At 38.3% G+C, this 26,243-nt stretch overlaps 1 long non-coding RNA gene across 1 annotated transcript; it reads left to right on the top strand.

Moving 5' to 3' along the window:
* On the top strand, positions 1–24,549 carry LOC111771260 (uncharacterized). Its single transcript, XR_002805004.2, has 4 exons — positions 1–75; positions 20,533–20,605; positions 22,028–22,103; positions 24,296–24,549. It is a non-coding gene; the product is annotated as an uncharacterized lncRNA (long non-coding RNA).
* The last annotated feature ends 1,694 nt before the right edge of the window (positions 24,550–26,243 follow it).

Genomic DNA, 26,243 nt, shown 5'->3' with positions numbered 1-26,243 from the left:
ACCACCCACCAGCCCCTGAAGAAACCTTTCAACGGAAGGAGATGGGAGAACAGCAAAGAGATCAGAAAAGTGTAGGTGTGTTCTTGGAATGGCAGAGAATCAAATGGGAGGGACACACACAGGCAGGGTGGGATCTAAGTCTAACAATAGTGTTTGGGGCTAATTGGTAGAACTATCAATCCTAAGCTGAGGGATGGCACTTCGTTCTGCAGGCAACAAGGAGATAGCACAGGCTTTTGAGCAGAAGAACGATACCGTTGGACCGCTATTGCAGGCCAAGCATTTAGGCAGCCATGTGTGGGGTGGATGGCAGCCAGGAGCGATGGCCCCAGGAGGCCAGTTTCAGAGATTGTTGCAAGATTCTAGGTGAGAGGAATATGAGAGCTGTGGGAACAGTAAGTGGGGTATGGCCAGAGGGAAATGAAATGAGGCAAGAGCTCCAAAGTCAGATGACAAACAAGAAACAACGGGACATGAGACTCTCTTGGTTTATGGGGATCAGAGGAAGGAGTGGAAGTGAAGATGCCTGAAGTTATTCTCTTTACTTCCTATTTGAAAGTAATTTCAGACTTATAGAAAAGTTGTAAAAATTACTATAAAGAATTCCTATGGCTTCTCACCCAGATTTCTCAAACATTACATTTTATCATCCCCTCTATCATTCCTTCTTTCTCCTGTGGTTTCTCATCCAGATTTCCCAAATGTTACATTTTATCATTCTCTCTCTCTCCTTCTTTCTCTCTCTCCCTTTCCCTCATAACATCATTGTATTTTTTTTTCTGAAAAAAAAAAAATGTGCTTGACCTCTAAATACTGAAGACGACTGAAGTTCTGAGCTTAGAGGTATTGAGAAATTTGTGCCAAATTAATCTAGAGTGTGAGTATGAAAGAAGATAGGCAGGGTGGGTTGGGAGATACAAAGAACAAAGAGGCTAGGAAAGAGCCCAAAAATACCCTGAAAACCCTTTCCTCATGTTTAACTCACAAGTGTTCCTCTTCTGACTAGAAATTTACCCTTTTCTACCAAGTGTACAACTCTGAAAGGACCACAGACAGAGCAATAACCAAGATGGAGGGGCACATATCTCTCCAGCTAGTTCAGCCAAATGCATTGTGGTGATTGGATACTGCAGTAGATCAAACTAGACATTAACCTAAGATATCCTCTCTCCAATTCTGAATCTTGTGTTCATTTATTGACTCAACAAATGGTTATTAAGAGCTTAATATGTCAGGCACTTTTCTACATGCTGGAAATTCAACAGTGAACAAAGTGAATTCCCTTGTTTTAATGAAACTTACATACCTAATGGGGAGAAAGAGAAAATAAACAAATAAATATGCATTGTGAGATGATAAGGACTGTGAAGAACAATTGAGCTGGATTAAAAAGTAAAGACCAGGTTTAGAGAGCTACCTTAGATTAGGAGGTCAGGGAAGGCTTCTCGGATAAAGTGGTATTTGTGCAGAGACCAAATGAAATAGGGGAGAGAGACATGTAGATATCTGCATGAGGAGAGCATTTCCAGCAGAAGGAACAAAGAGCAAAGTCACTGAACTGGGAGCATATTTAGTGCGTCTGGGCAATATCAAGGAGACTTCTTTAAATTGAATGTATACCTAAAGCAATCACCAAAAAAAACCCCAAAGAATTATAGTTAATAAACCAACAGAGGAGATTAAATGGAACCATAAAAATACTCAATCTAAAAGAAAGCAGAATAAGAGTAAAAGGGAAACAAAAAATAAATGACACAAGCAGAAAACAAATAGCAAGATGATAAATTCAAACACAATCATATCAATAATCACATTAAATATAAATGGTCTAAACATCCAATTAAAAGGCAGAGATCATCATATTGGACAAGACCCAACAATGGGCTGCCTATAGGAAACATGTTAAATATAAAGACACAAATAGATTAAAAGTGAAAGAATGGGAAAAGACATAGTCTGAAAACTAACAAAAAGAAAGTTGGAGTTGCTACATTAATATCAGACAGAGTAGATTCCAGAACAAAGATTATTTTGCAGGATAAGGAAGGTCACTTTTTAAAGAATAAAGAGTAATGGATTAGTTCATCAAGAAGACATAGCAATCTAAATGTTTAGGCCTCTAATAGCGGCACTTCAAAATCCATGAAGCAAAAACTGTTAAAACTGCAGGAAGGAATAGAGAAATCAACAGTATAATCAGATATTTCAAAACCTCTTTCACAACAGTTGTTGGAGCAAATACTATATTGAGCAAGAATACAGTAGACTTGAACACTATCAACTGATATGACCTAACTGACATTTAGAGAATGCTCTATGCAAAAACAGCAGAATACACATTCTTCTTGAGTACACATAGAACATTTACCAAAATTAGATATATGCATCACTCCAGGCAAAAGCATTCAATGATCAACTTGGTACCCTCTCCACTCTGGCTCACAGGGAGCCTCTTGTCTTCTGATGTCTTCTTTGCTTTGTAGTTTCATAGATAAAACAAATACAATCACAAAGTTCCTACTCTGCCAAAAACTAGCTCAGTCCACTCATCTTATTCTCTGGTCCACTTGTTTGGTTAGTCAACGAATCCAAACTCACTTTGTTTCTTCACTTTAAGGGGTAATGTTCATCCTTAAATCATTAACTCCCTCTAACCCCAAGTGAGTTTGCACCATATTGCTCTGTTTGAGAAATTTTCAGTATTCACTACTCTGGGATTGCAATAGACACCACTCATTTGAGATAATCACATCTAACATCATCAAATTAATGAAAATACCATCCAGATGTAGGGTTGCCAGATTTCACAAATACAAATACAGAAGAGACACTCAGTTATTTTTGAACTTCAGATAAACAACAAATAATTGTTTAGCGTAAGTATGTTCCAAATATTGCGTGGGGCATCCATATTTTAAATCACCTGGAAATACAGTTTAGGAGCACATGGTAAATTCTTATAGTGAAATATCAGAAGGCCATAGTGCCTATATGTACGGGGAAGTAAATAACTATGAGATCTAAAACAAAATCAAAACAGAACAGAGGGACAATGAGAAGCACAGAATCAGTGCAACCAATATCTGACACAGGAATAACCTCTGTGACTTTCCCCAAGAGGTGGCCCATTTGGCCCCAGCATGAACACCAGGACAATTAGTCAGAGTGTAGCCATGAAAGCCTACAAGCACAGTGCTGTGTTTTTCTTGAATCTTTCTTATGCTTCTACATGCAGTAATTAAAATAATTCTGCTACTGCTATTTTTATGGCTGCATATTGCTCTGACTTTCAAAATGAAAGCTTTAATCTATGATCGCACACCAAGGCTCTTGAGCAAAGGATACGGTCTTTATTCATAAAACCATTTCCTCAAGTAACTGCTCTGCGTGGGTCAGATTAAGGGAGAGAGGGAAAAGGAGGGGGACAAAGGAGGAGGTAGCAAGCGAAGAAATATGAATAAAATTGCTTTTGCTAGTAATGAACTAGTAGTTATAGGAGGCAAGGAAAATGGATATGCTTTAAGAATTCCTCAGGGATAAGGCAGTCATTATTTTTACATTTTCAGCCTCTAATTTGAGATCTCTTTTATAAAAAGAATAAAGCCATACGATCTTAGAATAGTAGTAGGCTTATATAGCATTGAGCACACTACTCTGACTGCCACAACCAATCCTGTTGAAAACAGAGACATCAAAACATCATTTGGTCCCCTATCTTCAGACAAGACTGTTCCTATATCTCTCAGGCCAAAGAGAATTGACTCTAATTTTGGAGGAGGGACAGGAAAAACTCTTAGGGGAATGAGATTGTACGTCTTCTTTGCTAAATTATTTTAGTCTTTCCTGCCAAAAGAGGCAGGAAGTTCTTTCGTATAACTCACCTCAAAAACTCCTATTTTAGTTCAGGTTGACATCCTGTGAGACCTATTAATATATTCCATGGAGAAAAAGAATAGGTAGTTACTATCTTCTGGACAGTCCTCATTCAGGTGCTGAAAAATCCTGCCTAAATAACTCCATCAGTCTTCTCGCAGATTTAATCATTTCAGGTCTTGTAACCTTTGTTAATAAGTTCTATTTTTCAAGGCTTTGTTCATTTTTAATGATTAGTTACACCATGCATAAAAATCAGTGCGTAAACCCTTTGAAAAAGTGCAAAACTCAAATAATTCATTCCAACAAATGAAATGCTAATGCTGTTGCTATGTGGCAACACGAGGTTCATTAGATGCCTTTGCTCAGCATACCATCTGCAAATCTCCTTCTTTTATCCCACCAGCCTTGGAACATTTTAAAGGGTGGAATGTGTCATAACCCATTTATTTTGACTAAATACCAAATCACATCTCTGTTTTCTATAAGACAAAATGAAGCCTGTCACACTTGGACTAATAGTTCTTAATGAGGATTATGTTCTTTATGATTATTTTTTAACATTCTCCTAAGAGACACATTTTCAGTTTGAGTAATTGTTTAATTAATGACTAAAGAGCAATTTGATGAAACACAAATAGCATTTAGCACAAATTCTCAGTAATCATGACTGTTATTTTGAGCCAAATGGACTGAATTTTCATTATATGAGGCATGTCAATAAAATAATTTCTTGTAAGCCTCAACAAGGCTCTGGGAAAACTTGCGAAATAAAGCAAGCAAGTGAATTTGTCCTGTTAGATTCTTATTATCCACATATGTGTTCTGTCCTCACCTCCTGAACTGTGCCCTCCAGCCCATAATAGGCTCTTCAGCTTTCCTGCCCCTTCTGGGTGCCAGGACTCCTGCAACTTCACAGTCTCTTCACTCTATCACCACCCCATGACTGATACAGTCTACTCTGGGACAGTGATCCAAATATTTACTAAAATCTACCTCTCCTGTAATTTATTCCCCAAAGACTCTTCTCTGCCACATGTTGAATAACTAGTCCAATAAATTCACCTGCTCTAGCAGCTAATAAATTCCTTAGGAGAAAATACTATAATCTGAGAGAGTAATTTTAACGATTGGGGGAGCATCCTTTGACCATCAATAGAAATATTTGGGGCTAAGCTTTTTTAAACTCATCTCATGAATTCACAAATTTATCCACATTTTCATCTTTCCCATAACTTCATCGCATACTATAGATACTAGCTTCATTCTTTCTAGATTGGCCTTACATACAGAGAGGCAAATTTCCTCTCCTTTTGGCTAATGTACCATATTGCTGATTCATTAACATTAAAGTCACAGCCAGCACACTTGAACAAAGCTTATCTAACACACATATTTTCTTTGTAGGGTACATCACAGCCTTCTTGCACTTAGGAACACTAGACAGCACTTCAGCATTATGCTTAGGGGTCATTTTAAACAACAAAATTACCCCAAAAAAGCACAAAAATGTGAGAAAGTTGCTACTAAATAGACCTTGAAAAAGACACTTGTTTACAGTATGAGAACTGAAACAGGAAGCTAGGGTATTTGCCTTGTTCAACCCCAGGCGGGAGGGAATGGGCAATTGGGCAGCTCATATTAGTTGCAGCTCTATGACCTCAAAATCCTCCGAGCATTGATTTTGGGGTAATATGCATCAAAAATAATAAAATATTTAGGCATAAATTTAACCAAGAAGGAGAAAGATCTGTATACAGAAAACTATAAAACATTAACAGAAGAAATGAAGGCAGACACAAATATATGGAAAGATTTCCAGTGTTCATGAATTAAGAGACTTAATAGTGTTAAAACACCCATACTACCCAAAGTGATCTACAGATTTAATGTAATCCTTATCAAAATTCTGATGGTATTTTTCACAGAAATAGAAAAAACAATCCTAAGGCAATCTTGAGCAAGAAGGACAAAACTGAAGACGCCACACTTCATGGTTTCAAATTGTATTACAAAGCTCTAGTAATCAAAACAGTGTGGTACTACCACAGAAACAGACATTTAGACAGATGGAAAAGAATAGACAGCCCAGAAGTAAACCTACACATATATGGTCAAGTAATTTTTGACAAGGGTACCAAGAATGCATAACGGGGAAAGGACAGTCTCCTCAATAAATGCTGCTGAGAAAAGTGGACATCCACATGCAAATAATGAATTTGGACCCTTATCTGACACCATACACAAAAATCAACTCATACTGGATCAAAGATGTGAACTTAAGACCCGAAACCTTAAAACTCCTAGAAGAAAACATAGGAAACAAATTCCTTGACATTGGTCTTGGCAATACTTTTTTGGATATGACACCGAGGGCACAGGAAACAATAGCAAAAATAAACAAATGGGACTATATCAAACTAAAAATCTTCTGCACAGCAAAGGAACCCATCAACGAAATGAAAAGACAACCTATGGAGTGGGAGAAAATATTTGCAAACCCTCTATCTAATAAGAAATTAATATCCAAAATATACAAGGAATTCCTACAACTCAAAAGCAAAAAAATAAATAAATAACCCGATTAAAAAATGGGGAAAGGACTTGAATAAACGTTTCTCAAAAGAAGACATGGGAAGTCCAATAAGCACGTGAAAAGGTGCTCAATATCAGTAATCATCAGGGAAATGCAAATCAAAACCATAATGAGATATCACTTCACACCTGTTAAGATGGCCATTATAAAAAACAAAAACAAGAAAACCCAAGAGATATGTGTTGGCAAGGATGTGGAGAAAAGGGAACACTTGGACAATGCTGATAGGAATGTAAATTGATACAGCCATTATAGAAAATAGTATGAAGTTTCCTCAAAAAATTAAAAATAAAACTACTACATGATCCAGTAATTCCACTTCTGGGTATATATCCCAAAGAATTGAAGTCAGGATCTCAACGAGATATCTGCACTCTCACGTTCATTGCAGCATTATTCACAATAGCTAAGATATGGAAACAACCTAAATGTCCATCAACAGATGAATGGATAAAGAAATTATGGTAGACACATACAAGAGAATATATTCAGCCTTAAAAAAGAAAACGCTCCTCTCTATACTAGTTCTGTGACCCTAATGCTCTCATTTTCCTCTGTAAAACAGGAATTGTAATACTGATTTCATAGGATTATCTTGAGGATTAAATGGGATAGTTAGCGTAAAGAGTCTAGCTCATAGTAAGCAATTGAAAATTAGCACGTATTACTCTTCAGTGTTTATTCTTTTGGGGCCTCCCAGAACCTGTTCAACAAAGGGAATTTCCATCATTTGGTTTCTGCATACAGGCTCTTAAAAATCAAAAGCAAAAGCAAAAGCAACCATCACTTCAACCATGTCTACAATAGTAACAGCCACGTGGCCACGCAAAACTCTACCACGCAGCTCTAATTATGCTCTTCTCTTTGTCAAGAGCAATGTGTATGTGTCATGCATCTGTAGTAGCTCAAGGGTGGAGATCCCAATACTTCATCATCAAACAAGGCTTGAAAACAAACACAACCCCACTTAGAAATGAAAGCTAAGTCTGCCGGAACAGTTGTTTCTAAACTTCCACCTCTTTAAAAAGGAATTGTGTTTGATTTTAAATTCTAGTTCAGAAATCACTCCATCTGGTCTGGCCAATTATAATGCATAAGAAGCTCTAGGGCCGGCCCAGTGGTGCAGCAGTTAAGTGTGCACGTCTGCTTCGGCAGCCGGGGTTTGCCAGTTGGGATCCCGGGTGCGGACATGGCACCGCCTGGCAAGCCATGCTGTGGTAAGTGTCCCACATATAAAGTAGAGGAAGATGGGCACAGATGTTAGCTCAGGGCTAGCCTTCCTCAGCAGAAAGAGGAGGACTGACAGTAATTAGCTCAGGGCTAATCTTCCTTAAAAAAAAAAGAAGCTCTGAATCTACTTGGTGTATACATATAATACCAAAGGATGTGTTAATGTAAAAATGAAACAAAGTTTGAAATAATGCAGGGGAAACATGATAGTATCTATCGATAGTGTAAATCTTCAGAGATGTGTAAATCTTGTACTCTTCTATGCCATGAATTTGACATATTAGCAAGGACTGCACTCTTAACAATAACCTCAAAAGGGAATCAAATATGATTTTTTCCACAAAACTTTCCCTCAACATCCTGAGCCAAAGTGATCACTTTATACTCTAAGTTCTTATTACACTTGTCACTTGTTCTTTTAACAAGAATTAATGTATTCACTTTTTCATTTGATAAATACTCATTGGACTCCTATATAGGTGAAGCATGAAATAGACACTGGGATAAAACAGGATTCCTAAAATTACTTCCTGCCCTCCGGAAGTGTTACCATTAAGTAGAGAAATTGAAATACACACAAATATTGTAATTGCATAAAAGCAGTAAATAGTGCCATGAAGCTACAAAAGGAGAAAGACTGCCTCTCAGCAGGATCAAAGAAGGCTTCTCAGTGGATGGGCTTTAAAGAATGGATAGTATTTTAATAAATAGCACGAAATAAGAGAGAAAAACACAGGATCTTTTGGTCTCAACAGACACTTATTAAGTGCTGCCTTGTATTGTTCATTATCTATTCACATTCTCATCTTATCTCATCTCCTTGACAGCCACAGGGACGGTGCATTACTTTTCTCTATTACTCCCACATCATATAACACACAGGGTTCTATGTACATTTATTATCGAGTGATTGATTTTTAAGTCCAGATTGGACTAGACTAATTCAAAGAGTACTTGAAGGTGAGAATCTATTCTGCTTTCAGAGATCCAGGGAAAGGAACTCTATAACACCTTCAAAGTCAGAGTCCCTACCTTGGGGTCCTACAGCTACCTCCAAAGACCTAAGGATTTAGTCATCAGCCATGACATGTCTGCATACCAACACCAAAATATGTTCATATTGTAGGTGTGATGTGTGCCTCTTCACATCTCCTATGTTCTTTGTGACCTCCTCTTTCTCTTGAGTAAAACAAGATGCTTTGAAGCGATGTCGTCCATCCCTGGCCAGGAGATGGAGTCCTGGGCTTTGACACAGGCAGCACCACTTACCTTCTTCGTTAGAATTTGCACAGAGGGTCAAATTCAAACCCTGTTTCAAGGCTGACTTCGTTTCTAAGGCAATATCAAGTCATGAAGTTACTACAGCACTGAATTAGCATATGTTGTTGCAATTTTTTGGCATGAGTGCAGTTTTTATGTAGTTAGAAAAGGTTATTACTATGGTTTTTGGAAGAGAAAAATAAATGGTTGGGGAAATAGATCTGATATCATTTTTTCAAAAAAATATATGTATTCCAAACTTCCAGCAACTATCTCAGCACAGAAAATATGGCTCTAAATTTCAACGCGTTTTGAACAAGGGCCCCAACTCTCTGTGTATCAGCAGCCTTAATGTGACATCATCCAATCCACATATGATGTATTAAGCGAATTGGAAAATACTTTTCACTTCTTGGGATGTTCTAGGATTGTTTTTGTTTTATTATTCTCACACTGTCACGTTGTTTTTTAATTACTATTGTGGAGGCTTGAGGTGAGAACTGATTCCTAAGCTTTGGGAAAATCCTTATATAATCCTTATTATAGAGGACAAACCAGCCAATTCCTATTTCAATAGCATGTTCTGGTTTTAAGCAGAGATAGTGATCTCACTGAATAAATGTAGACCAAGTTTCTAGCAAAGTCAATGTAGGTTAGTAGGTAGGTTGTACAGGAAAAGCTCACATGTCAGAGTGAATGTCACTATTACTTTTGGTCCAATAAATATATCACCATAACTCTTGGCTTAACTCTTGGGAATGTGTTTCAGGTAGTGTTGGAAAGATATTGGTACACATCGATCCTAAGTTTTTAATCTTTTCTGCTGAAATCATAAGTAAATAGAAATTCTAGCCCTCTTTTGAAGTACTAGAATTTAAAATGTGTCTCCCTTACCAATTAAACAAAACACTCACTGTCTCTTAGAGTTAGAAGAAAATTCAGAGTTTGCCTGATGTAACTCTTGCTTTCTCAAGGTCTCATGACTAGACGGTAGTAGAGCAGCTCCCAGAATCCATGCTAAGTCACTGAACTCCTAGGTAATACCCTTCACCCTGCGTCTGTGTTTGTATAGTGACAGAAGCAGAATAGTTTTATAGGCTTGCATCCCCTTCTATGGTGTCAAGCTCCATCTGGTAGGCAAAATAATGGCTACCCCAAAGATATCTAGGTCTTAGTCCCCAGAACCTGTAAATATGTTATGTTACATGACAAGCACAAATTAAGATTGCAGATGGAATTAAGGTTGCTAATCAGCTGGCCCTGAACTGGGGAGAGCACCCTGGATTATCCAGGTGAGCCCAATGTAATCACATGTCTTTATAAGGAAAGAAGGAGGCGGGAGAGTTAGAGTGATGCTATGTATGAAAGACTCAACCTGCTATTGCTGGCTTTGAAGATTAAAGGAGGCCATGAACCAAAGAATGTGGGTGCCTCTAGAAGCTGGAAAAGGCAGGGAAACGTTTCTTCCCCTAGAGACCTCAAAAAAAAGCAGCCATGCTGACAGGTTAATTTTAGCCCAATGAGACACATTTTGGATAATTGAGTCCCAGAACTGTAAGATAATAAATTTGTGTTGTTTTAAGTTACCTAAGTTTTTGGTAGTTTGTTACAGCAGCAGCAGGAAACTAATACACTGTCAAGGGTGTATTCTGTTCAATTTCCTCTTTGGCATATAGGAAGGCACTAAATATGCTTTCTCTTACTAGGCACAGAGAAGAAAAACCCTCATCAATTATTCCCAGCAGAAAATTCTCTGTGGAGCTCAACAAAATCAGTCCTTGGGCTGTAAGAGCCATCTAGCTCCATCACACTCGCTCAGAGAATCTCTGCATCTACCCCAAGCAGCATAGCACCCAGACAAAAGGTGCAAACCACCCTGTATCAGTCAGGGGCCTAGCAGGGAACAGATGGCTCGTTCAAAAAGGGCAGCTGAAGAGAGCTTGTTAAAGTGATTGTTTGCAAAAGAGTAGGCAGAGTTAAGAGTAACAAAGAAGGGCTGATGAATCAGCTAGGGATAAGCAACAGAGAGAAACTGAGCGTAGGAGTAAAGGGGAAAGGCATGAGAGCAGCTACTGGAACTCACTGAGGCTGATGCTGTAGAGAGGGCTGTCCAGGAGGAGCTGTAGTGTTTATAGAGAAATAGAGCCCCTGCCAACCTCAGACAGTGGAGAGAGGGAGCCAAGGGAATACATATCTTGACTTTTCCCTCTTCCTACACTCTGATTTCCCGCTAGTGCCTCCCATTGGCTGAAACCTAATAGAAGTCAGAGGGCAAGAAAGAGTGGTTGATGTAGTTCACAAAGATCAACCTCCCAGGGCACAGACCAGGGGGAGAAGGGAGAGGCATGAATCTAGAGGACCAGAGAAAATACAACATCCACTTCCCAGCTCAATAGACCCTTCTCCCATTTTCCCAGAGTATTAGAGGTCAGATAGGCTTGCTCCTTGTCTTACATAGTGTAAAGATAATGTATGATGATAAAATGGGAAAATATTTCAGGAGAATTTAGATAAAGCTTTTCCACTTTTATAAATCCATAAAATTATTTCAGAAAAAGTAATTAGTAATGAAACCTCCTTAAGTTAAAAAATCTGGGCACATTTGAGATTGGCTTACACTCCCCTCAAAAAATCTCGTTTAGAATCACAGTCAGGGATAAGACGCTGGCTGGATGCACCATTAATCTGGCCCAGTATGGCATTTCTTATGGTGCTGTGGTTTATGGGATTATGATTTTTTAGCCAAGAAACAACATAAAATTTATTAAAATTTGTTTGCTTGGCCTTCTAATGTTGCAATAAGACAGATTTCTATGGACTTTTTCCTGTTACATTTACAGAAAATAAAAGACAATCAAATTGCCTAAGGACCAGGAGTGAATCCAAGGCAGTAAGCTTAATTCACTTACTAGGATTCTTAAACTGACTAGAAGACATTTTTCAGCTCCTGGATGGAGGCAGCAAGCTCTGCTGTCTTCAATCCCCCCAACTCATCCCCTCCTAAGTGTTAAGGGAAACCAGAGAGAAGCAGCATTAAGATCAGCATGAGCCCTGAAGTGCTGGAAGCCTTCAGTCATTCAGTGGCCATGGTGATGAGAGAAGCCTCATGATGTGTAAACAGCCCCCTGTGGGCTGCAACCAGTGAAAAAGACTCAAGCGAAAATTGGTCATAGATTTAGAGTGCTTGCAAATTACTCTCCAGTTTTCTAGTAGTTATTCATGTCCTTGTGGTTGGGGGGATATAGCGTAAGGTACATTCACCCATAGAAACAAAGGACGCAGTTCTGGTGGTGAAAATGTAGGGGTCATTGAGGACAGAATTTGGCTTTGTATCAAACACGTCCAAAGAGCTAAGTTTCCCTGTATTCAATTTCCTAATTATCACTAGCTTCCAAATTGCTTATATTTCCATGCCACCTTTTCATGTAGAAGAACTAACAAGATGTATCATCATATAAATGCTACTTCTAACATTACTAAATGTTCTTTAAACGTTGATTTGACAATTCCACAAGATATTAAATAATATCCAATGCTTTGTAGATGCCTCCATTTCCCGTTGCCAAAATATTTGGAGAAAGTACTCACTATCCAAACATACAGTGGAGTGAATGAGCCAGAAAAGAATGTTTTTGCAATTTATACATAAGGTGATATTAACATTAATATGTTCTGAAGGCGTTTGGACCTCCAATTTCTCCCACACATATTGGCATAATTTCAGATATAAAAACTTTTGACATTTAATCTACTTAGCAAAAATCTTAATTTCCCTACTAAAGTTTTGGTAGTCATTAGCGCTATTCACTTCTATTTATAGTCCTATTCATCCTGGGTACATGGCAAACTATGTGTCCCCTTGAAGTCAGATAAAACCGTCTGATTTACTTTAACCAATGAAGAGTGAGCAAAACTAATGTGTGTTAATTCTGGGAAGAAACCTGTAAAAATGTATGCATGATCTGCCTTATCTCCACTCCCCTGCCATAGGTACCTGTGATATTCCAGTGTTGGGTCTCAGTCTGGGTCTCAGAGTGAGGACAATATGAAGCAAGGTCCCTGCTGACCTGATATGAACACATAGAATGAGCGTGAAGCACACCCTGTCTGCACTCAGCCTACTCTCTCTGCTCTCTCTGGAAAATAACTAAACTCCTCAGTCAGAAAAAACTACCTCACAGCCCTAAGGTCTAAACACCCTTTCACAGCAGTGCTGTATTTCACAGCCCACATGGGCTCTTGAGATACTTGAGATTAGTGGGGTTATTACCACTGCACAGCCATGCCTCTCCTGACTGATAAAAGACAACTTTGAAATTATGACAATTTACATCACTTACAACAAAGGATCAATGGACGGCAAAGTGTAGACAGTGCATGTTAGTGAAGGAATTATGAGTTTTGTGATCATCTCAGTCTGTTTGAAATCGAAGGTTCATCACTTATGGTTTATCTGACCTTATAAAGCCACTTAGATTGTTTGAACAATTTACTTTCCTCATCCATAAAATGGGATAGTATTACATATTTTGCAGACTCCTGTGAGGGATAAAGGAGATAACTAATCTCAAGTAACTACTCAAGGTATATAGTAACCATCAGTGTCTATTCTTTTCTCCCACTCCAATCCCTTCTGATTACAAAATATTGGAAGAACTGACTAGATCAGGGGTGGACAAATCATAGTCCACAGGCCAAATTTGGCCCACTGCAAATTTTTGTAAATAAAGTTTTATTGGAACACAACCACACTTTCACTTATGAATTGTCTATAGTTTCTTTCACATTACAAATGCAGAATTGAGTAACTACAACAGACTGTATGGCCCACAAACCCTAAAATATTTACTATCTGGATTTTTTCAGAAAGAACTGACCTCTGGACTAGATTCTTTCATAACCTGGACAATTCAGTTTCTCACATGAATCTAGTCTTGGGCTTCTTTCCCCAGAACAAGTCCATATTGTGTTGTGTAGTAGTTGTAGATTATATTCCCCCTGGAAAGTCCTAATTGGAAACGAGGTCAAATGACCACTGCTTGGGTGTGACAATGCCCAAGATTTTACAGTGGATTATCAAGCATACTAATGGACAACCAAAAGGTTGCTCAAAATCTACTCCCTGAATGTTCTACATAAGCACTTATGTATTCATTTAATAATTCATTCAACAGACATTTGTTTAAATGCCAGTTTTATGCCAATAAACTGTGCTAGGCACTGAGGATATGAAAATGAGTAAGGTACAGTCTTGCCCTTCAGAAGCTCATAGTCTAGCAGAGTGGCAAATATGTAAATAAATGAATAATTACAATACAGTGAGTTGACAGCCAATAAATTTATAAATTTATAGGATTTATATACATTGGTAAGATACACATATAAGCAAACAGTAGCAAGAAAATGACAGAAGGAGATATCTGAGCAAAACATACCAGATTCCTTGACGCAGAGCATCCAAGAGTGAGAATCTCTGCGCATGGGGCATGTGGAACCAAAAACTAGCTAGAGCACCAACAAGGCATCTAGCAGACCTCAGTGTAGTTGGAGGGTACACCTTCCCTGCTCTTGTTTGAGATTTCAGACAGTACTTTTTTCTGCATCCTCTTTGGTTCCCCAGCTTTCACTTCTGGGGAATATCTTGTGACATTTTTCTTGTCCTTGGAGTTTGCTCCTCAATAACACCACAGCTTGTTCTTGATGACACCTGGCTTGGTTCTTGTCTCCCAGATCTGGACTTGCCCAGAGTCATGCTTGCTCTGCAATTTGGCTCAGAAACCCTCACCCCAGCTTTGGACTCTCTCTTACCCTACCCTGATGAGCTAACACTCTTACTTCTGACCCAGATGTGACAGTGAACTTTACCCTGATTCTGCTGTCCAAATCCCAATTTGATTCTGTTGAGTGGTATGTTACAGAAAAGAAGGATTTTTCCAAGGAGCAAATGCAGACAGTTATAGTTTCATGGAACAGAATGTTTAAAGTTGCAGAGGTCTGAAAAAGTAAGGTGTGTTTAGTAACCTAAATAAATTTGATATGGATTATATATAGACTATAGAGCAGAGAGTGACAGAAGATTAAAATAAAAAATAGAAAAGTGCCCGATTGTGGAAGACCTTGAAAATAATGCAAAGGAACATGTATTTCATTCTGTGGCTAGTGGAGAACCAATGTTGGATTTTAAACAAGTTGGCATATGATCTTATTTGCATCATAGAATGGCTCTGGAGGCAATATAGTGTATGGTTGGAGGAAAAGTGGAGAGGTTTAAGGAACAAGAAAGCAGTTACCTGGCCACTGTCATAGGTCAGGTAAGAAATGAGAGCCTAAACCTAAAGGAGAGAAGAGAATGGATTTGCAATATATTTAGGGAGTATTTCAGCTTTCATGTCTTCTTAGATAGTTGATAAGGGGAAGAATAGTCTAGAATAGTGCTTCTCAAACTCACTCAGTGAAGTCTGATTTGTAGAATTTCCAACCATCGTAGACCAATATTATTGTAAAACAAAACAAAAGAAAATGATCTTGTGCTTAGATGTTGCAGAAATGTCAGGTTGCTATAAAAGTTTCTAATGCTTACTTTCAATTTCCATACTTATCTTGTCACAATGGTAATCTGTGGCCCAATGTTCACCTGCAGACCACACTTTAAGTAGCACTGTTCTAGAAGCACTCCAGGGTTTCTGGCTTAGATGACTAGATGGAAGGAGATGACTTTAGCCAAGTTAAAGAACAGAGGACAAGTGGATTTAAAGCTTGAAGATGAGTTCCATTTTGGACATGTTATTCTTGATGTCCCACTGGAACATAGATGGAAAAATCTATGAGGCTGCTAGCATTTCAGCTTGTATGCACTTCATTTGTAGAGACTATCTCACATATGGCAGGTATTTACTATGGTTTTTTAAATATATAAATGGAAGTAAAGTTCCCATTTTATTGTCCATGAGGTAAGTACACTGTGTCTATTGGAATAAGCAATGGGAGGATATTGGAATAAATATCATCTAATAATACCCTCTCAAGCTTCTGAGAAATTACACCACAATCTAAAAATATGAATAAGAAGACTTTTAAGACAGTGCATAACATGAAAAGTTGACTTTTGCACAATGGAAAAATGGTAAAAGGCAGCCATTTTTTCTCTCTGCTTCACGTACTCATTTCTCAGTACCACACTTCACGTGTCAGCTGTGACACAGTTGACTGGATCCAAGTTTACTGAGGAATCACAAAGGTTGACCATATTGTTGTGGTAGAAGATACAAATCTCAGTCCACACTCAAGTGCAAAAATCATGTAATGTTTTCTATATATTATATTACTTTTTATTTTTAACCCGTATTCTGCCAGGAGAAGAAAAATTAATCTGCCTTTTACTCAAAGTTGCATCTAAATAATAAGAGTCTTATAAAGTGTTGGCATGGTGTGGGGTGTCTGATTGTTGGTGGCCAGTTGTCCACCCTGCCTTATACTCAGTCACCCCAATCATCCGTCCACAGTGCTCAGAGCAAGTGGCACCCCTTGCTCTGACCTCACGCTCTCTCAGGTTGAACTCTTTCTCAGCCATTTGTGAGCCCTCTTCCGTGCCTCTCTGGGTCAAGATTTTCAACTAAAATTGTGCTACTTTTCTCGCTTGAGGAATCATTCTGCTATTTTCTACACTGTAAAGCAATCCATTCAACAATCTCTATCAGCAAATAATTCTAAGCAACTATTATATTCCAGGCCCTATTCTAGATTCTTGGAAAACTTCAGTGAACAAAACTGACAAAAATCCCTGGCTTCGTGAATTATGCATTATGGGATGAAGAAATGAGTAATAAATAATAAGTATAATAAATGTCTAATTGTATAGTATGTTAGAAGTTGATAAGTGCCATGGAATAAAGCAGAACAAGGTAAATAGGATTTAGGAATGCAGGCTAGGGATGGTGGTTTGAAATTTTAAATAGGCTTGTTGGAACAGAGCTCATTGTGGGCCAGCCCTGGTGGCCTGGTGGTTAAGTTTGGCACACTCCACTTCAGCAACCCAGGTTCACTATCTGGGAGCAGATCTACATCATTCGTCTGTCAGTGGTCATGTTGTGCTGGTGGCTCACACACAAAAAGAGGAAGATTGGCAGCAGATATTAGCTCAGGGTGAATCTTCCTCAGCAAAAAAATAATAATAATAATAGAGCTCATTGAGAAGGTGATGTTTGAGCAAAGACTTGAGAGGTGAAGAAGCTCATCAAGTGGACAGCTGGGAGAAGGGCATTCCAGGCAGAGGGAACAGTAAGTGCAGAGACCTGAGGGCAGGAGTGAGCCCACTTGAGAAACAGCAGGAAGGCCAGTGTGGCAGAGTAGAGTGAGCAAAGGTGAAAAAAGCAAGAGAAGCATTTGGAAAGGCAATGGGGAGGGGCAGATTGGCTCAGGCTTTTACTCTGAGTGAAATGGGGAATTCATGGAGAGTTTTGAGCAGAAGACTGACATAGTCTGACTTAGATTGTAAAGGGATTACTCTGGTTGTTATGTGGAGAACATACTGTAGAAGGAAGGTTGGAGCAAGGTGACTTATGAGCTATTTCAGTAGCCGTGGAGGTGGAGAGAAGTGTTCGGATTCTGGATATATTTTGAAGTTAGAGCCAACAGAATTTCTCATGGGATTGGTTACAGGGTATGACAGAAAGATGAATTGAAGATGATGCCAAGATTTTGTCCGAACACTGGAGGGATGGAGTTATCATCAGCTTGAAGGGCAGACCGTGGGCAAAGATTTTGTAGACTAATATCAGGCCCTATACTTTTGCTCTACACATTGGCATTCTCAGTGCAAAATGCAGTGTCTTCCACTAGGTAGGCAGAAGATACATGCTGAGTGGACAAATGAGTGAATGGATGATTAAATACAATCCCCACAGGGCAGGCAACCAGAGGCCTCACTGCTTTCCCAGGTTCTACCCAGGAAGCACAAGGCAAAATTCCTCTCTGTTTTCCGATTCTCCCAAACTATCTGAAGTTCTTTCATCTTGTTCCATTCCTATCCTGGGACTGTCAGTCTGGCATAGGGGTAGAGTCATGGCCCCATTCTCAGAGACACGTATCTCAGTTCACTTGCTTCCCTCCAACTATTCTTTCCATCCCCCAGTCCAGACAACCTTTACCTATTTCCAAGAATAAGGAAAACTACCTGCTTATACATTCTTCCACATCAAAAGATTTTATGCTTGGTTTTAGCTTTTAAAACACCAAAGTTAAGAATTGTACTCTTGTTCTCTGAGTTTAAACCAGTTGATTCAAATGAAGCAGGATATTTTCATTTATTAACCAATGGTGTACCACCAGCTGAATCAGGGAAAGGCAAGAGGTACAAGGGAATGCCAGGAATGAAACACATGAGTTAATATATCAAATATTATGCTGCTTCTTTTTGATCATTTAGATAAAACACATTTGCCCCTAGAATAGGCTGTGTCTACAGAATCATCTTATAACTGTTATCAGCTTGCCCATTGATCCAGAGTAAATTAGTTTGATGGTATTTAAGTAAAACAGATTCTGTCCATGAAATTATGCAAAATGTAACAATGTTGACACTGGTCATACTGTGCAAGCTAATAATTAGACATTGTCTGTGTCATTTTCTGAACTTTCAGAGAGAACATTAAACAGTAAGGCATTTGTTAATGGTAGAACATTTCCAGGGGAAAATGGCTGGCAGGAGAATTGAGGGGAAAGGATCAACAGTACACAGCAATGAGAACAAAATGCGAAGGGGGGTTTTGAGGAGAGAACAGAGAAATGGATACTTCAATAATAGGACAGAGCGTCCTCTGCGTTTAAATTCTGCCAGTGTTAATATCCTCTCTAATTAATTCTTTTTTATAGGTTAATCTCCGTCTCTTGTTTGTGAAGATGCCAACTCCCCATGAGCTCATTAAATAACAATAGATTCTTTAACTCATGAGGGAGAGTGCTTGGAACCCTTGAAAATCCACAAATTCATAGAGACTGTCATATCATTTTCCCCATGCAATGTAGCTTCTTATAACTGTAAAATTATGTGTGAATGATCCAACTTCACCTGATGACCAGCTTTGTTCCTGGCTGAAACACTGAATCCATTTCACAAAATTTGCTTTTTCTAATTTTCACAAAGAACATATGGCTAGCTTGTTTATATCAGAGACTCTAGTCACCAGTGAATTTAACATTTCACTCTTTATCCTAAAGGTCTATTTTCTGGCTGATAATTAATACTTTTTTAGTCTTCTTGACTTACCTCATCATTCTGAAAGTTGTCTTCATTTCAGGCATCATTTATCTATTTTCTGCAGAAGAAAAAATTTTTCATACACACACAAGGTCCTAAGTTGAAGCCCACCTCACCCCTAAATGCAGACATCCTGGGCTGCACACTGGCTTCTGGCCACATTATTCTCTAAGAGACTCAGTCCTGTTCACCAGCCTCTAGGAGTCAAATTAATCTCTCAGCAAAATTGCAAATTATTTCATGTCATGAACTTCCATGTCACCTGCAAAGAGACAACCACAAATGTTAAATTCATGAAGACAAAGGTTCTACTCTTGTTTCCTTTGAAAACAGAGCAATTTATTTGAAGAGAGTTTACACAAAATCATATTAGCACAGGCTAAATTTGAAGAGCTCTTTCATTCATTAAACAAAAATTCAATATAAGCTCCCGGCTACCGTGAATCACAGAGAGATGATTCTCCCATGGCCCCTGCCCCCAAAGAGCATATAGTTTGTCTTAAAACTTAACCATTCGTTCAACAAATGTTTGTTGAACAACTGCTATTTGCCAACCGTTCTCATAGGTACTAGGCATACAGCAGTGAACAAAATAGACAATGCATCTGCTCTACTGCAGGAAGGCAAATAATAAACAGAAAAACAAGTAAACAGCAAGTAGTGATAGGTGCTGTGATAAAAATGTAGAAGGGTATTGTGATCAAGAATGACCTGACCGGAGAAGTTGCTTTAGATTAGATAAGAGATCAGGCAAACTGTTGTCTGAGCCAAATCCTGCCTGCCATCTTGTTTTGTATGTCCCATGAACTGAAAATGGTTTTTCCATTTTTAAGTAAAAAGGATCATTAGCTTTCCATGAGAACAGTTGCTCAAAGCATTGAAAACATTGCCTCTGCACCTGCAAAGCCTAAATTCTTTGCTATCTGGCCTTTTACCAGAGAAGTTTGCAGACCCCTGGATGAGGTGACCAGGATAGGACTTTCTACGGAGGAGAAGCTCCAACTGAGGACCAAACGGCAAGAAAGAGTCAGCCTTGAAGAGATGAGAGATGTGGGGGAAAAAAAATGCCAGTACAAGATCTCATGGTGGAAATGAAATTGACATATTCTAAGAAGAAAAAGAAGGCTAACGTAGCAGGAGGGTAGACAGTGGGAGGAGTTCAGAGATGAAGTTGGGGAGGAGGAGATGGGCTATACAGTGCAAACTAGGCCTGGTGAGATGAGATAATTCAATTCAAAATACACGAAAGTGGAAAATGCAATCCTCGATGGCTGCATGGTATTTCATCATGTTGATGTTCCCTAATTTATTTTAACAGTCTTCAATAGATGGTACACTTCAGTTGTTTCCAGATTTTCTAACTTACAGCAAAGCTTCTATAACGTCCCCGTGTAAGTATCTTGGCAAACTTTTGGAAGTAAACCAGTAAGGTAAATTCCCGGCAGGGGCCAAATATTATGGACATTTTTAAGTTTGATGGTAAAGTGGATGTTATGGAAAGGAGTGGGAGAAGAGAAAGAGGAGGGCATTTGTGGTAAAAATGTTGTGAACAAAGGCTGGGAGTAGAAATCTCGTTGGAATGCTTGGGACAGAGTGCCAACATTGGGTGGGCTGGAGCAAAGAAAGTGTGTTATTTAAGTGAGTGGGGAAAAGGATAACAGCTGTAACATTGTTTTATAGAACATATGGAACCAATTTAGATAGAGTAGGGTAGATGACCCCAGTGTTTTCACATTCCCTGCTTCTGCGACTGATCTGAGACTAAGAGGGAAGAAGGAGTAATTGTTCTTTTGGGTCTCCTGATGCTTTTCTTAAGAGTTGTCTTCAGAAGATGTGGACTATGATGGTAGTGGGGAAAAAATGGGTACTGTTCCGAGTTGAAGAGCAACTGGAAAATGCTTAGCTTTGGTTACCTAATTTTAAATGATGACCTTCCTTGACTCCTGACTTCCTCAGCTTCAACAGTTTGACACACAGTTATTGCGTTTCTATTGTGATGGGAACTGATAGTTCCAAAAGCAGGGGGAAAATAACTACACTGAGCTGCTGCCCTCAATGAGTTTACAAACTATTTGGTTTCCCCAGGAAGAGTTAGTTGCCTCCTTCTTGGTGGGGTCTCAGCCCATTTGCACCCCTCTTTACAGCACTTCTCACACACATTCGATTGCTAATTTTTCAGAAGATCATCCCCACTGTGAGCATGTAGAGGGTATTGGGTCCCCAATGTTAAGCCTAGTTGTTGCTACCAACAAGGTGGTAGGTACACATTGAATGAATAAACAGGCAAGCAAAAGACTAAATATGATCCCATGGTCATTCTACAGATGCTATAGAGGAGACACACACACTCACTCGTTTCCTATTAATCTATGGCTTGTAGGTGACAATAAAACAACCTGTCCTTCTGGTTAATCCTGTGAGGGCCAGGATAGGAGGGGGGATCAGTCCATCAAACCTGTCAGGGTTGATCCATCTCTCCATTTAAATGCTATTCTAGTTTCACCAGTAGATAAATCTCTCTGGTTTCCAGTTTCTCATCCTGAGAAGCCACAAGGGCAATCAGAATGGCAGACATTTGGAGCCAGCTGGCCAGGATTCTGAATGCCAACCCCACTGTTTACCTCGGGCAGCTTTCTCTGTACCCCAGCTCTTAAGTAAAATAAGGATAAAAGCATCAGCCTCACAGAACTGTGGTCTGGATTGAAAGAGAATACGGTTAACACAGAATCTAGAATACAGGAGATGTTGAATATATATTTAGCGTGTATCATTTACATACTGAACATGTGTGCCTTTCTCCATTTCTTAACTAGATTGGAAGCTCCTTGAAAGCAGAGCCCATGTATTACAACTTTGTATCCTATCTCAATTCTTAGCACATGAAAGATGGTACGTATTCAGTAAATATTTGCTGACTGTTAGAAGAAAGCACTTCAATAAGCTAAAGAGTTCCATTTGTACATTTCTTTTTAGAAAACATAGCTTACCGTCTTCTAATCATAAAACTACTATGTGATCATTGTAGATAATTTTAAAAATACAGATAAGTATACAGAAAAGAATTAAAATCACTCATTTTTCCAAATCAAGAAATAGAAATGATAACTGAAAATGTTTTGATCTATTTATTTCCAGTCTTTTTTTCTATGCATTTTTTATGTATGCATATATTTTTTTCTTTTAAAAAAAAACCCTCATTCTCTTCCTATTGACTTGTAGCCTGATTTTATTTCTCTGCTTTGCCTTATATTCTAAGTATCTTCGAATAGGTCTGTTTTTTGAAAACATGATTTTTAATGGTGGAATATTATTCCCTTGTACCATAAGTTATTTACCATTTTTCAAATGTTGGGCATTTACACTTTACATAATTGTGTGTGTTACATTTCCAATTTTTCACTATTTTAAATAATACTAAGATGACTAAACTTGTACATAAATATTTAACCACAACTCTGATTATTCAGTGACATTCATGCATTCCTGGGAGGCCATCTAGCACAGTAGTAAAAAACCTCCAGACTCTGAAGACACCCTACCCTAAGCTAAAATTTGAGCTTTACTACTAACTACAGTTATATGTCCTTAGGCAGTTAATTACCCTTTCTGAGCTTCAGAAATGTATGAATGGAATGGACATTTCTGTGTATGCATATTTATGAATATAAATTTACAACTGTGTAATATAATTAAATAAAATACAAATAGTGAATACATTATGCCATGATATGCATGCTATACCAGCCCTTGTTTTAAATACCAGGACACCTACTCTTAGTGCAATTGAAACATAAATAAGTATGCATTCTAGAAGTATGAGACATTTTCTTCAATGTGACCATTGTTTACAAGTTCAAATAGATGTGGAATGGTGAGCAATAAGTGGTATATTTCACAGAGTGCTGTTAATTGAGTGATTTTGCTAACTGATAGACTACATCCTAATGGTGAATGGATAGGGATGTTGTTTGTCTTCTTCATTACAAAGATGGAGTTAATGCCAAGGATTTGAGACAAATAGCACTTAACCTCTTGAACTCTGGATGAAAAGGGAGATAGATGTTTACTTTTGATCATTACAGTCTTTTCAGGATATGAATCAATAAGTACTCCTTATAGCTTTGAGTCATGGTTCTAATTAGGAGTTCTCCTGATCCTAGTTTACAAAGTAAAATATAAATCAAATCGTATTTGTAAAATCCAACAAGCTTTCTGGGCTCTTGCCATCGCAATGAAATAGTTTAAATGCCACTCCCTTGTTAAAAATCCTCTCCCCTATGCCAAAATATTTATACTAGAAAATTCAAATTACATTTGAAAGAAAAGGATATTTTTAAGCTATGACTATATTACATAATGCTATTATAAATAAATGGGTATATGATAAGTAAGTTCATAACTCAATAGAGAAAATGTGTCTATATATGTCAAAAACTTCAGAATAAAAATTAATAGGAGAGTGTGATGATTATGAAAGGACAGAGTAGGTGGAATATCAAATCCAGAAAAAAATATTCATAGGAGTAATCACCCACAAAAATCCCTTGCCTTGCCAAGCTACAGAAATCAAAACATAACAAAGTGAACATTGGCCCTGAGTTTTGCCCAAACATCTAAAACAACCACCCAAAATTAAAAAGAACTTTTTATTCCAAAATTGTAAATTCCCTTTTATGAAACAGAGGGGTCTATACAATGCTAGGGTTAGCTAGGAATTATTTCTTTTGCTTGCGAAATGCAAGTAGGATGCTTGAATTGAAGATTAGCCATTCAGCTTAGCAATTGCCAATTCTCTGTTCTGGGTATGACCACAGTGCCTTCTCAGTGTGTTGCTTGAACAAGTCTCTCACATCTTTTAATTGGTTATTTGGTGTGCTGTAGGGATTGCCCCACTAGACGGTAACCCCCGTGAATCAGGGACAGGTCACCTCTGTAACTTCAGCATCTGGAGCAAAGTAGGTGCTCAGTACATATATGTTGCATGAATGAATGCATGCATGAATGAGTTGGGGTGTGTGTTTCCTTCATCCTCTCTCCTGGGTAGGTCAGTGAGAAGATAACTTCTATTTCCTGTCTTACAGGCTGCAAATTGGAATTCCTATTTTCTGAAATTGCCTCCTGACTTTGCCCTAGAACTATCCTATTTTGTAATGGGCCTGCAATCTGCCTCTGAATGGAAGTCATGGAAAGGATCAAAAATGACTGACCAGCGTTGGTGGAGTTTGGGTTTTTTTTAAATAATAGTAGGTATTAATGTAGCACACTGTATTTGTAGTGCTTTGAAATAAATATCACAATATTATATGTAAATATACATATAACCAAACACATATAAGCTAACAATTCATTAAAATAAAGAATTAGTATCTTATGTCTTTTTGGTGTCCAAAGTGAAACCACTAGCTCCTGTGGGATCCTAAGGATCTACAAATTACTGAGCACCACCTCCTCCCCAGGTGAGTGATTTTTTTGTAAGCAGGCGGTGCCGTACCCACTCTTCCCTGATCTGTGGCTCTGAAGGCCCGAGAGGCATCAACTGCATGGATGTTTAAGTCAGGAAGATTGAATGGACTGGCTCCACGCAGTCCCTTGAGTTGCACAGAGTGAAGAGGGAAACCCTAGTTTCTCTTAAAAAAATTCAAGTCACTACTAGTTTAGCAGCAACCTATTTGCTTCACATTCTTCACAGACTTTAACCTCTTATATTGAACAAGCAGAAGAATTAATGTGAATCCTAACTCAACAAAAACCATCATCTAATCCCAGGCATTTTGTTTTTCCCATTCTCTTGTGTCATAGAGACCCACTTATTGCCGTAAATGATTTCTGCCTTCCAGACATGGGCAAACCTTTCCTAAATGAACAAAGACTGGAAGCCAATTTCATCTCAGGATCTCTCTTTTTTTGGTGTCTTTCTGAATGTACCTTCATTGGTCAAAACACTTACTTCATAAATATCCACTGCTTTTTTAAAAATGTTTTTAACTTTATCAGAAGGCAAAGAAAGGGCAGTATCACATTAGTTTGAAATAAGAACCTGTTAGGAATCCCCAGCTTCAGCATAAGGGGTTTCTTGGACTCACGGTGATAGAAAGTATTATCCGGTTTTGCTCTTATTTTCTCATTTTACTGTTCACCTTGAAATGGCATATCGCAAAATCATTGGATTCCTTTGTATCTCAGTCTCATTATCTCTCAAATGAAATTAAGATTATCCCCACTTATTTCACAAGGATAAGAGGGAGTCTGGGAAGACTTAAAACAGAACCTCTAGGAAAAGTTCCTCAACAGACTGCTTTTTGCCTCTGAAATGCACACCATGGCTTCATAGCCAATGAAGGTGCAGGACTGGAGGGTACCGCAAACTAAAATAATCTTCCCAACTCTCTCACCTCTTTCAGCTTTCAGAAATCTCTGGGTCTCTTGTCTCTGTCTGATCTTAACTTTTAAGCTCTTGATTCCAGTTTATTACATGGGGGTTTCCATAGCCCAGGCTTCAGAGTTAGCCAACCCATGTTCAGATCCCTATTCTTCATTGGGTTGCTTGTTGTGTGACTTCAAAAAACCAAATGAAATTTGAGTTTCCTCATCTGTTAATTGAGGCTGCTAATGCCCCAGAGGAATAGAGTGATTACTCAAAAAATGATAACTTAATATTAACATCACTTAGCTAAGTGACAAAGGTATAAATGATCTAAATACTATTGGAATAATGATGGCTAAGTCAAGGACATTTCTCTTACTACCTGGACAAACGTATATACAGGTGTTCCTAGGTAAGTGGAAATAACTGTTTACTATACCATTATAAGTTAAAGTCAGCATCAATGAAAAAATTAAAACTGCAAATAATAACTAGAAGAAAGGGTCCTATTTTTTTCTTACCTGCTTTTCAAATAGTCCAGAGCTCTATCAGCTACATATTGAATGTCTTTACTATACTGCCATGCTATCTGTAATAGGGAAATAAGAGATAGTGTAAGACAGAGTTTCCCGAAAAGAGAAGATAAAGCTGATACAAATCAAATG

This window comes from Equus caballus, chromosome 29, assembly GCF_041296265.1.
Source record: "Equus caballus isolate H_3958 breed thoroughbred chromosome 29, TB-T2T, whole genome shotgun sequence".
NCBI classification, from domain to species: Eukaryota; Metazoa; Chordata; class Mammalia; order Perissodactyla; family Equidae; genus Equus; species Equus caballus.
This window is presented reverse-complemented; position numbering and strand designations above follow the sequence as displayed.